The 13,824-nt window shown below is 35.2% G+C and overlaps 1 non-coding gene across 1 annotated transcript; it reads left to right on the top strand.

Moving 5' to 3' along the window:
- The first annotated feature begins 4,472 nt into the window (after positions 1-4,472).
- On the top strand, positions 4,473-4,546 carry trnai-aau (transfer RNA isoleucine (anticodon AAU)). Its single transcript has one exon. It is a non-coding gene; the product is annotated as a tRNA-Ile (tRNA).
- The last annotated feature ends 9,278 nt before the right edge of the window (positions 4,547-13,824 follow it).

Here is a 13,824-nt window from a genome sequence, read left to right as displayed (position 1 = left end):
AAACATGATTGTTGGCTAAATTACCCTCTGGCATGAGTGTGTGGATGAATGGTTGTTTGTTGGTAACCTGCTTCCCCCTCAATGATCTCTAGACGGAGAAAACAGCCTCCATACAACATCATTTCAACTTCCATGTGTGTTCATCAAAGAAAAACAGAAAACAGAAGATTTGACACAAATACCTTTTGTAAAACATAAGCTGTGAAGAACATTTGTGTTCACCAACCGAGCAAAGTCATGTCAAAATCTTCAGGTTAAATATTCCCTTACAGGTGGATAACTAGACAGCTGTCATACAAACATCTGTGCCACTAGCTTGTTTATATACTGCAGACTAACTGTATTTTATGCATGACCAGATGTGAAATTCAGCACAGCAGATTAACTGTGATGAACATCAATCTCTAAGTGTTAGAAAATAAACCTCTCATCTAAAATAAGCTGCTAAACAAAATCTTGCTGTGCTTCGATGTCTTCAACAAAAATGATATTGGGAATAAAAATATCCATGAGGGTCACCTAGTGTTTTCAAGTTAACTAAAATGGATGATTAACAGATATTGCATAAAGATTTAACCATTTTAAGAGTCCATTTTGTTACAGTGGACATCTCTAACCAGCAGAATTGGCACAATTAAAAAGGAAAGGTAGGTTGGACATCAATGACTTAATTCCTGCTGGTCTGGACGGCCAGCAGAGGCAGTCTCAATAACGTGCACTCAAGCTTGACTCACAATGGACATCACAACATTTAAATCATGATGCTGTTTTACTGATTCAGTTCGGCTTTCAACACGATGATCCCAGATAAGTTGGCTCTGAAGATTCATAACCCAACTCGGTCACTATTGCTGTGAATTTAGATCTTTTTTTTTTCTCTCCAACAGACCACAACTAGTAGAAGGGCATCTTTTACACTGTTCCTGAACACAGGCACACCACAGGGCTGTGTGCTCAGCCACGCCTTACTCTACTCGCTTCACCAACACTTCTGTGCAGCTAGCAGATATCATCACCATGGTTGATCTCACATCAGACAATGATGAGACTCATTAAATAGAAGACATCCATCACCTGATGCACTAAACTACAACCTTGTACTGAACATCAGCAAGACCAAAGTGGTCATTGGGGGATGACCAGACAGAAGGATAGAACATGTTCCTCTTCCCAAAGATGAGTAAGCTGTAGAGTGAGTGGACAACATCAAGATCATGGGTATATTCATGTGACCTGACCTGACTTTGCCCCTATTGATTGATTGATTGATTGATTGATTGATTGAGTTTGTCACTGGTAAAAACGGCTCACCAAAGGCTCTTCTTTCTCAGGAAGGTAAAACGGACCAGTCTCACTTCAGTTCTGCTTGAAAACTTTTACAGGGCCACAGCAGAAAGAGTAATCTGTCTTAGTATGACAATGTTGTACAGAAACTGCACAGCATGAGACAGAAAGACCTTGGCCTTGCTAGTGATTCAACACAGGGGATAGTGGGAAGTCCATTTTCACATCTGGGGACGGTAGAAGCTGGGCAGATCCAGAGGATGGCCAGAAAAATTGCTGTAGACTTAGCCCACATGGAAATGGACTGTTTATGCTATTTGCTTCCAGAAAGCAGAAAAGGTAACATAAAAACACAAACCACCAGATTGCAAGACAGCTTTTTTCCCCAGAGCTGTGAGTCCCCAACCCCCATCACTACCACACAACTTCACCAGAGAAACACACACAGAGTTACCAAAGGATTATAAAAAATTGAACTTTCCCTTTTTCATGCATATTACCTCATTGTAAATTATCTGCTAACATCCGTAGAAAGAAAAGTGCAACTGTCACTATTCAGTAATGACACATATTGACAGTTGATTTGTATCATAGCAGTTAGGGGAAGAAAATAGCAATAATAGGGTTATGTCATAAAAAAATAATTCAGTTTCACATCCTGAATTCCTTTCACATACATAGAAAATTACTTAGGCATATATTTCAATCAGTAGGTAGAGTAAACAGAAATTGCAAAAAAACAATTTACTTCTTTCCTCCTTGGTACTTACCAACAGTCTCCTTTTAGCTCTTTTCAAAATTACGTGAAGCCACAATCTTCAGTCATCTTTTCTTACAATGTTGTACCAAATATATCTTAATCTTTGCCTCCTATACTGATCTGAATTATTTGACAATAGGCATCTGTCTAGAGAATCCTATGTCCATACTGCAATAATAATCAATCAATCAATCAAGTTTATGTGTATAGAACATTTCATCAGCAAGTGCTTTACATCATAAAAACACAAAAATAAAAACTCATAGTAATCAACATAGTAATCAATTGAGAAACCAGTCACAAAACAGGGTTGACTTAGATAAGAAAATGACTTTAACTTTTTTTTAACAATTGTTCTAAATTTGGTTCAAACCACCTTACAGCATTTTGTTGCCATCTAGTGGTCAGTTTTACCAGAATGGGCCTAATTTGGCTAGTTTATAAACAAAATCCCCACATTTAGATCTATGTTACATCTTAAGTTCAAAATAATTATGTGAGCTTGGTTAAACATGCATTTTACTGCAAAACTCAAAACAGTTACTATTTACATATAGGTGTACAAAAAATTCAGGAAGTTAAAGGATAATTTTTTGGAGCCTTGCATGAAAGGAACAAATCTTATAAATCGTTTCTAATATGTGAGACAACACAAGATACAGTTTTTAAAAGAAACATCTGATGTTGATCCTTTTGAGGTCTTGCTGTTTTGATCCAGAGCAGATTACTAAACATCATTGCTTACTCCTCAGTGCTTACTCTGTTTTGATATGAATTGTTGATAATGACTCATTATTTTACATTTCAGTGTACTTCAAGTTAATGAGAACATTTTCTGAAAAAGCTGCCATCTTGCTTCAACAGCTTAAAAACAAAAATAGTCTGCTGTATGCACTTCTCCCAAGGTGCTGGAAATATGGACCATGTGATCTGAGAAAAAATGAAGGTCACATGACACAGGCAACATTAGGAGTGAAAAATGTGTAAATTGTTAAATCAGTAAATAATTCTTATAATGCAATTTTACTGCTTATGCAGGCTGCGTATTCTAAAAACTTGCTGCATTAAAGGTTGAAACAAAGGTCACCGGGAATGTAGTTGATAAAACCACAGACAGTAACTTTTTGGATTTTTTTTCCCCAGTTTGAAAAACACAGTAGCCCAATATTCAAATGAGTAACACCTAAAATAAGAAAAAAAATATTTATTCATTACACTTTTATGTTCTAGTAGCCTGGTCACTGCCTTCCTGTGCAATTCTGTTAAAAAAATATGTGTAGGTCTGCCTATTTTAAGACAATATATTGAGCAGGGTATTCATCAACAGATTTTTTTTTTCAAACTTTACCATAGTTTTTATAAGCTAGATCCTTCCATGAGATTTTTTTTTGACGCCCTGTTGTATTTTATTTTATGCCACACAGAAGTACAAGAGAAACTTCAAGTGATGTGTCAGACGTAGGAAACACAATGTCATGGTACCATCAGTATGCAAGTTTTAAATCTTGAGTGTGTTTGAAAATCTGCCTGTTTTTTGTCAAATATTTTCTCTGTTCCGACTACCTTGCATTTCTTACTGATGTATAAAGCATTCCAAACAGAATCCCATACCTTACTTATTCCCATTCTTTAAACTTTAATCTTACATTCTACAAAAGGCAAAAATAACAAACAAAACTCAGAAGGAACTCAAGGATTCTGAAGCTTTTCACAAGAGCTGGTAGACGTCTCCAACATTTAAGCTATGCAAACAGAGATGAATGCACAAAAGTCATCATAAATGCAAAGCTCATGAATTGTAAATGTCTCATAATAGGCTTAATGCTTAAGTATTTGGATGAGATCGAGAATGTAAGTTCTACTTCAAAGAGAAAAAAGTAATATTGTGAAGTGTGCTTTAAGATTATAGATTCAGCTTTGAACACCTCTCCCAATCAGTACACCTCACCTTCTTATGAAAAGTCAAGAATTTTAACAACAGAGGTTAGATACTTGCTCTTTGCTTTAAAAATTGTCTAAAATATAGATTTGTTATTCAAACTAACCTGCTCCCGCAAAGGTTCCCTGCTTTAAGTGATTAAAGATTATAATATTTCTTAAAGACAGAACTCATATTTTTTGTATAAAAAGCACAAGAGAAAAAAGAAAAGCTTAAAGACAAAGTGCTTAAACAATAAGGATCAAGCAAAATGTCTAAATGTGGAAAGAAAAGGCCATACAATGCCCAGAGAGGTTAGAGATGTCAGAATCTGCACAATGGTGCATTTGTTTCACTTTCTAATGTATAATTTTGTTCAAAATGTAGCGAAAAAGCACATTTGAAAAGCATTCAGAGCCCTGAACCTTATTCACTCTTTGTGGTGCTACAGACACCATTATTATTCTTTCATATTTTAATTTAAATCTATGAAAACTCAACATTGTGTATGGCCAGTTAGCTCAGCTGGTCAGAGCGTGGTGCTAATAACGCCAAGGTCATGGGTTCAATCCCCATACTGGCCAATTGAAAAATAATCTTTCATAAAATCAACACTTCAAAATAGCAGGAGGCTTTAAATTAAACTATTATGCATATTGATTTTGAAAAACATTAGAATATGACCACGTTTGTCAAGATCATGTAAGTTTTTCTTAAACCAACATAAAGTAGCATGACTGGGATACAGAAAGAATAGGATATGTACTTTTCAAATAAAATCTGAAAAGTACTGCATCTGCACAAACAATATAGTTCATAAATAAAAATAAGAGTAAAAAAATGTCCTTTCAAGTCACTTAATCAGTACACAGAGTCCACCTGTGTGTCATTAAATCTCAGTATGAATACAACTGTTGTCGCAATGCCTCAGTGCTTTGCTGCTGACCATTAGACAACAAAGAGCATTTAAGTTGTGCCAGCTCAGGGATAAAGTTAGGTTGTAAAACAGTATCCCAAGTTTGGCCTATCTCCCTAAGTCAAGGTTTTAACCTTGACTCATCAAGAGCAAGAGCATGGCACAACCTAGCTATTATTTTACAAAGACTATTAAGCAAAGAGATATTTAATCTGTATACAAAAGTAGCAGAAACATACCAAAATATCGATTTTCTACTAGTGTGGTCGCCAGTCTGTCGCAGGGCAACACAGAGACAGACAACCATGCACACACACTCAAACCTAGGGAGAATTTGGAGAGACCAATTAACCTGACAGTCATGTTTTTGGACTGTAGGAGGAAGCTGGAGTACCTGGAGAGAACCCACGCATGCACAGGGAGAACATGCAAACTCCATGCAGAAAGACCCCAAGCTGGGAATTGAACCCAGGACCTTCTTGCTGCAAGGCAACAGTTCTACCAACTGTGCCACTGTGCAGCCTGTACTTGTGTCAAAATACATTAAACAAATTATGGTAATGGACCCAGATATTCATGTCACACTGTCAGATTTATTTGTTTTTTAAAACATGAATTATTTCCTTTTTATTCCGCTCTTTCATAACTGTTTTGTTGGACTATGTTATAAAATTGGAAAAAGATGCATTGAAATTTGTAGTTGGAAAAATTTACAAAAATATAAATGAATTTCCAAGGTGGTGTGTATATTTCACAAAAAGACAGTGAATGTTTTCTTGTTTTTTGTGTAGACTTTCCTCCAAATTGTATGAATACCTGTGGTGATCTCTCCAAAATTACATCAGTTTTACAATCAGAAACCTTGTTTGCCTTATGATGCTACAACTAGTTCCAAGATCTTCTGCTAACTCAATAATATTAACAAAATTGCTGTTGCCATCACATCTAAAACACATTAGTTCCTGTATTCCACATATTTCTTGTATTTTCAAGAAAGTAGAAGTTTTAATATTTTAAGAAGACAAACTACTCCATAATGCATCCTTAAAATAATCTCTGAATATACAGAGAATTTGCAAAACCACAGAGTATTTTCATCCTGGCCAAGGTTTTCTGTGTATTACCCTGCACTCTCCATTTAATTGGTCCAGCATTGTCTGGTTGTGTTTTTGTCCTTGGCTAAACTGAGCGTGTTTTTTTTACTCAAGGGAGACAGGACAGGATACAAGAGGATAGAGGGAACCATAGCTAAAGACAGAACTGAGAAAATGATTAACAGACTAGTAAAGAAAACGTATGAAAATAGTAGAAAATGGATAATAAATTGCAGGAATGTCAGAGTCAATTATAAGCGAAAGAATATGAAGAGTTTACAACAAAATGCATCATAAGAACATTAAGAAATGGGAGAAGTGTGATAGAAAAAAACCTTGGATTAAAAGCTTAAGAGGAGGAAAGCGGCACAGGAGCAACAACCAGGTGAAGGAAGAAGCACAGCAGGATAAAAACCAGAGGAAGTATAGATGAATGAATGGGGCAGAGAAAAGGAGCTCAGGTGGAGCAAAACCCCAGCATGTCGACGGTGGGAGTTGCTGAGGTGGAGATAATGCCCCTGGACTCTGGGCTCAGGGACATGTAGAGGTGCAGCCTGCAGAGAGTCCATGATAAGGCAACCAAGTCTTTGCTGACTGCCACAAACTGTTCTTTCTTTCCTGCTGGGGAGGAGGAAACTTTACACTGTCTGAGCTACAGAGAATACTAAAGATTTACTCCTCCAGAGGCAGAATTGTGGTGCTTTAATACACCAGCTTTAAAGATATAGGAGAATTGATGGAGATTTTTCTCTCTATTATCTCTACAGAATCTAAGGACCCAGCAGTCGTTCTGTTGCAGCTATCTTCAAGTCTGTGTGCTGCAAGCATTTACGTGCAGATAAAGGAGGAAAATCATACAGCCTTCCTACAACTTTCAGAATAAATATTTTATGCTACCTTGAGCACTGAAATCAAAGCTTTTTACTGGTAACATGTAAATATTTGCCAATTTTCTCAACTTTTGACTCTTGCACTATACCATGTTAACACAAGAACTGAAACAATTTTAGGCTTCATAGTTTTAATCTTTATAATGAATACATGGCTTAGACGCTTAAAGCAATCTGTGTTGTGTTTTCAATTTTCCCCTGATCAATTTTTGGTGCAAAGGGGCAAAGTACTATAGAGTATCACTCTACTGTTATAAGAAGCTTATGGGACTGATAACTTACAAGGTAAGCAAGATTTAAAATAACTCGAGGTCAGCAATAACATTAAACCACCTGCAATATAGGTCTACTGCTCAGCTCAGTTTTGTCTCGTGTGGGCAGAACTGCTCAGACGTATAAGAGATGACACCACTGGTGTGTTTTGTTGTCTGAGTATTGTGTGGCCAGGACTGCATTCAAATGGGTTTGAAAAAATGAACACCACTTAGCCAATCAGAGTATGTTTCTTACAACGTCCAACCCAACGCACCTATATGCGTTACTCATTAGTATCATTAGAGTGCGGTATTGTCATGGGTATGTTTGTGTGGTTGTATCATTAGTTGCAGTATTAGTTGCATTTATGGGAAAAGGATAATCCAAATAAACCAAAACACAAAATTGCATTGAAATAATGGGATTAATAAAGTTGTCTGTCTATTTAATCAGTACGCAATATCACACATCTATGTGGCTGCACTGTACATGATATATGAAAATATTATTTGTTGAGTAAAAAAGTGAGTAAAACAGAAAACTGTGATTAGATTTTAATAACATTAGTAATAATCCAACAATAATTTCATTCTAGTTGACATTTTTCCATAAGGTGGTTTGGTGCAAAAACCATAAAATAAAAATGACTGCCTTCATGTTGTTTTCTGTGGTTTCAGTGCTCAGACAGAGAGCAATGTTAGCTCATTGTGGTAAAGAAAGAAAATCAAAAATTTAAATAACATGTCTGCAATGTAAGAATTATCTTCTTTAAAAAATAAAAATTTTAAACAAAAATCTTTACTTTATTTATCTATTTGCTCTTTAATTCCCCTTTTACATTTAACCATCTGGTAGCATACAAAAAGTTTAATAATAAACTTACATAGCTTAACTCTGCTAGATATGCAAATTAAATTAATATTATTTACTTGTTACATGTTCTGAAAACAATTTGTATTTTTTTCTCTGATTTGTCAGTAAGTCTTTGGTACAAAAGAATTGGAATTGAGGGAAAAATACTGTCATTTTTGTCTCTAAGACAATATTTTTCACCACTAGATGGAGACAACCACTAGCCTTCAAGAAAGAAGCAGGCAAGAAGATTTAAGTTTCTGGTGGAAAACAGGTGTGGGTTAATAGTTTTTTCTAAAATCTAAATTTCACCAGCACATGTCACATAGTCTGATTTGTTTTGTAACCTTAAACATAATAAGATTAGGTGTTCACTTCCTTGATCAAGAAGGGTGACTTGGTGTTTGTATTTATGTGGAAAATTCAAAGAAATTAGTTCTTATTGTACATTTGGGACTGAGGCTTAAAATTGAAAAGAAAACCACATTTGACTGTAAAGACGCAGTTGTGTTACACTAATAAGCAAATTACCAGTCATTAATGAAATGTCATTACAATGTAATTAAAATGTGTTTCACTGACAAAGCAAATTCTCTGACTGGTGTGTCAGGGGTTAGAAACAAAGTGAAAGACATCGAGGGATGTAACGCTCAGAACAGGGACTTTTATTCAAGGACAACATGACAGTCTGACTTCCCCTGAATCTGACACGGCCTGACGTCCCTCAGCTACCAAAAGCTGTTTCACTTCCACAATGTCTTCTGCTGAAACATTTGCAACACACATTTTCTACCCCTGCCAGTCTGGAACAGCCCTGCTTCTCTCTAACATTATCAACGGACGATCACAAAGACGCACGCATCATAAAGCAATGTAATGTAAACAACCATAGGACATAACTATGAGAAAACAGCCTCATCCTTTGAAAAGAAGTGGCATAAATGTGATGATTCAGTGTTTATTTTTGATTGTTTACTCCTGAAATTTATATCCTTTGTTCACTTCCACTATGGTGTGAAAAAAAAGCTATCAGCTTCCCCCATCATGTCTCTGTTCAACAATGAACACTACTTGGCAGATGATTCTTCTGACTATATGACAGATAGCTGCTAAACACTGTTTTTTTTCTTGCATTCTAAATGTTAAAACATTTCAGAGATAATAAATACATTAATACATTTCTTAAGATTATAAAATAGTTGATGTAACAGATTTCAGATAAATTTTTATTTTAACTCAAGATCCCTTTGCCTTGCTTGAGTAACTTTGACGCCATCTGCTGGTTTTTTTAAATGGAAAACTGTTTACTCTGGCAACTTATGATCAACTGAATTTGACAATCGAATTGCATTGCAATAAACTGGATTAAATTGATTTATTTGGAACTGAAATACATCAGGGTATGAATTGGACCTGTTTGTAGGAGAATTCGGGTGAACTTGTGCTACACACTAAATGACCACTTTAGTAGCGACACTGTTAGCGTGTTGGGAACACTCTTTAAAAGACTTTAGTGTAGAATGATACCATTGCATAAGGAAGCTGTCAGCCTCACCTACATACCCCGAAGCTTTTCTTATTGGACTGAAATCTTTTGGTGTACAATAAACTCAATGTCACATTCAATAAAACAGCATGAGAAGATTCAAGCTTTGTGACTTGGTGCATCATCCTGTTAGCTAATACTTGTAAGCATGCAGCAATCCTCAGTTGGGCAGTGGCACAGAAATGATTTTCAGTTGGTTGCAAAAGACCCAAAATGTAATATCTCCCACGATAATAAACCAAAACTAGCAGCCACTGCTTTTATGTTATTTGCACCAAATTCTGATCCTATTGTTGTTAATAAGTAATTGCACATGACTTCTTAATAAAGTGGCAGAAAACTGTATGAATGAACTTTACCAGGTAAAAAAAAAAACAAAACATACAACTGTCTCTTCAAGTGGATGATAATGTTGTCTGATGATTCAGATACCAGTAAGTTTCAGTTCATCTGAGTCATCCACAGAGACGTGGCGCCAATTTTAGCTAACTCTGTGTTATCTTTGATAAAAGATAAGCCAAGCGTTTCAGCTGAGCCACCACTTTGCCCTGACAAGCAAGAGCAGAGCACACAGATGCATGAGCAGACAGGCAATAATTCCAATTTGAGAAAAATTGCAATTATCCATTCTGTAAATTTTGAAAAAAAGACCATGGACTATTGGCGCCCAGTTTTCTTTTGCTTTTATTATGTACAAATACATAATTTCTTAAGCCATATGAGATATCTCTCTGCTTTATTTTATAACATTTGATTTTCTGTTTTTACATTTACATAATTATATGCTAAAGTCTGCTCATATTTTATCAACATAACTCTGTTTCTTAGGGTTTCTTCTGACTTGTCTAGTAAGGGTATGCACATGTTAAGTGAAAATAATCTTTACTCCTTTTCAAAAAGACTATAAGACTTTTTTTTTTGCAAAACGGAAACCATCAACCTATCTGCATATTCCTGTAAATAATGCATTTTCTGGCTTTTTACAAACATTTTTTCAAGTTATTTGTTAAACAAAAGTGAAACTGCTGTTCTTCAACAGCCTATGGTGCTCCTTCTGTTCATCTGTTATGAATGTTAAATATCTCTCAAAACCCACATCCTGTCAGTCCCTCAAACATCTACTGTTGAAACATATCATGACTTTCCATTATTATGTAAGGTTAATGTCACAATAGCTTTTCTGAAAAGATACAAAAGTTGATGCTATACAGCTGACTGATAAAAGGAGGATGTTGCTCAGACTCAGGGGAAATTTTCATGTTAGGGACATATTGACAGGATGCAGAAGTTGCTTCTTAGAAAATCACTGAGTGAAACAAATATTACCACAGAATTCTTTTAATTTCTAATTGGTAATGAAAGCTTTTTACAGGAAATCAAGGGGGTTTCCTATTGTCATTTTTGACACATTCGGGGAGCAGAATAGAGTGTAAGGTTGTCCAGTCACTATATAAAGTTGTTGAAAGGAGGTGGGTTTTGCCAGTTTCAAAATTCATTGCAGAACATTTTCAGGTCAATGACTTGGAAATAGTTTTTTTTCTGGGTCAATACACCTTTCTCTCGGTTGACTTACTGCTCTCCTCTCAGATATGAATGATTCTTCCGAGACATTGCCTCAAACTTTTCTTTATGAACCTCATGACAACATCAGGAAACTGATTTTCTTAACAACCGCGTCACACCCTTATACCACAAGGATCCTCTTCCTCATTTTATCGTGAGAGAGGAGCTTAAAGATTTTGTAAATATGCCACGAGTTAGTTACCATTTTATGAAAGAATAGAGAATCACTTTTTTTTTTCTCGACACTTTAAAGCTCACAATGAGATCCTTTTGATTTCTTGTCTGACCTCAATATTTTGTTTGATGAACATGTTCAGACCTGTCTGTTACGAAAACACTGTCAGTTCATAAATGTCTAGTTTATGTATTTTACACTTCTGGAATTCATGACCTCACACTGAAACACAAAGGGAAGGTAAAAAAATATTTTGCAATAAAACAGGAAATAGATGCTAAGAAGACATTAAGATTAGGTCACGTAGCTTAAATATGGTTTTAGTGGGTATTTATTCGTGTATTTGATCTTGACTTGACTAATTTTGCATTAAACGATTAAATCTAACGATTGTTAGATTTACTATATTATTTCTGTATTTACAGTTATATTTTTGCTGTTGCATTCTTGTGATGTGATGGTGTGGAAGTCTCAACATGGACCAGTTTAAGTTGAGACAGACTTGTGAAAAATAATTCTTTATGCAAATTAAACCCTGTTAGTCATTATTTGCCTCTGCAATATTCTTTCAGAGCTGCATCCTCTCTGTGTAATAATCAACTCTCTCACAGTAGTACTGAGTGAAGTAGTTCTTTGTGGATGTTGCAATTCTAGCTTCACAAGAGAAATTTTTTTATGGCAACAAAACTGAAATTTTTAGTGATACAGAGGAAGCGCCTTACTGTCGGCCGAGATCCAGCGCAATATTAAAATGTTTGTTTCCATCCGGCAGTATGATCTAAATATGCAAATATCTTATCATTCTCTTTACTTTTCTCACTAAATATTATTACCATAAAATAGCAAGAGAAAAATCTATGAAATTAGTTTAGAGTGATAAGTTGAATCAAACTGCCCTTGACTTTTGGTTCTCGCTTTGTGACTACAAAAGTCATTTTTGTGCACCTTTTAAATTTTTTGTTTTAAGTTCAACTTAGTCTGCTATTGGACAAAGGAGTTTTGCTTTGTCTAAACCTATCTGGGTCAAAATAAGAGCTATGAAGAGACATATCATTGGCTCATGTTTAATGTCCATGAGGTCTTGGTATGTCCTCCAAGTAGCAGACAGATCTATTGCTAAATGGATTTCTGAGGAAAGATATTCCCACAGCATGATTTAAAGAGAGAGTTGCACCATTAGTTCTCCTCAACACAGAATTTTACATAATGGCTAAAAGTCTGGAATGACCAGTGTACTTCTTCTACGTTTTTTGTTTCTCCGATGTTGTTTGTGACAAAAAGCTTTCAGGTACTTTCTTCTTTTTTTGACAAAATGGAAAGTTATTTTGCAAGGCTTTAGAAATAGGTGTATATAACCCTAACCAACAAACAAATATGTTTGTTGGTTAGGGTGTAGATGTATTATTTTATAACGGGACCAAAATCTCAAAAGTTGTTCATGAATTAAAATATCACTCAACAGGCTAACTCTGAGGTTAAATCATCGATTGGTTGTAAGTTCATTTAAATTCAAAGCATACATCATTAATTAACAGTTACTTTTAAAATAAAATTTTGATTTTAAAGTTCTAGCATTGTTTTAGAAGTTAAAGTGTTGTCTGATGTACATAAAGTACTAGTCTAAAAATAACCGCATATCTGACCTCAAAAGGAAAAAATAATCTTGCTAAGGCACTAAATTATCATCTGCTCATGAGCTTGAGCATGTCAGATGCCTATCTTTGTTCCTTCATGCTGCCATTGGCAGGGAAATTGTTACTTGAAATTCTAAGAAGTTCAACGTGCCTGTGAACCTGTGAACAGACATTTTATAGGACATTCTTCAAAATCTTTTGTGCAGAACTTATTCAAAGTTACTTCATACTCTTATTCTTGTGAAACAATGAGTTTCTATTTTTAGTACCACTGGCAAATTTTTTAAGACTCATTATTGCATTTTTTAGGTACACAAGCAACCATAATAACACTTAATGAATCAGAAGTTCAAAATCATGTTCTTTATTTTGTAAATGATCTTTACTTGGGAGAAGTTATTTGGAAGTTTCTATTATTAGTAGCAGTTGGGCAACTCTTTGAAAACTAATTATTGCATTTATTTTTAGGTACACAAACAACCATAATGACACTTATTAACTATGTTAATAATTTGCAGGTAATTAAATGTTTTGCAAAGCAGCATTACTTGTAAATTATGAGCACATTAAGGTTTAAGGCATTTGAATACTTATAATAATGTTAAACGTGACAGGGTTTAACTATCACGTTAAACCCTGTCATGTGACAGTTTAGGTGCACCTAAATTTTGTCCTGGTGCACTTAGGAAAAGAAGTTAGGCCCACCAGTGGAACTAGTAGAATAAGTTAGTCTAGAGCCCTGCTAGAACCTGTATGACAACCTGAGGTGGGAAGTGTAGCCACAAATTGTACTCAAGTAAATGTAGCTCCAGCCTGTTTTCGTTCAACTAAAAATAAAAATTCCTCTAAGAAATTACTCCTAAAAGTATGTTTTTCCCCAAAAAGTTACTCAAGTAAAAGTAACTGAGTAAATGTATCTATTTATTGAGTTAATGTA

Source organism: Xiphophorus hellerii, chromosome 9 (genome assembly GCF_003331165.1).
Source record: "Xiphophorus hellerii strain 12219 chromosome 9, Xiphophorus_hellerii-4.1, whole genome shotgun sequence".
Lineage (NCBI taxonomy): Eukaryota > Metazoa > Chordata > Actinopteri > Cyprinodontiformes > Poeciliidae > Xiphophorus > Xiphophorus hellerii.
The sequence above is the reverse complement of the archived record's forward strand: the minus strand, read 5'-3'. Positions and strand labels throughout refer to the sequence as shown.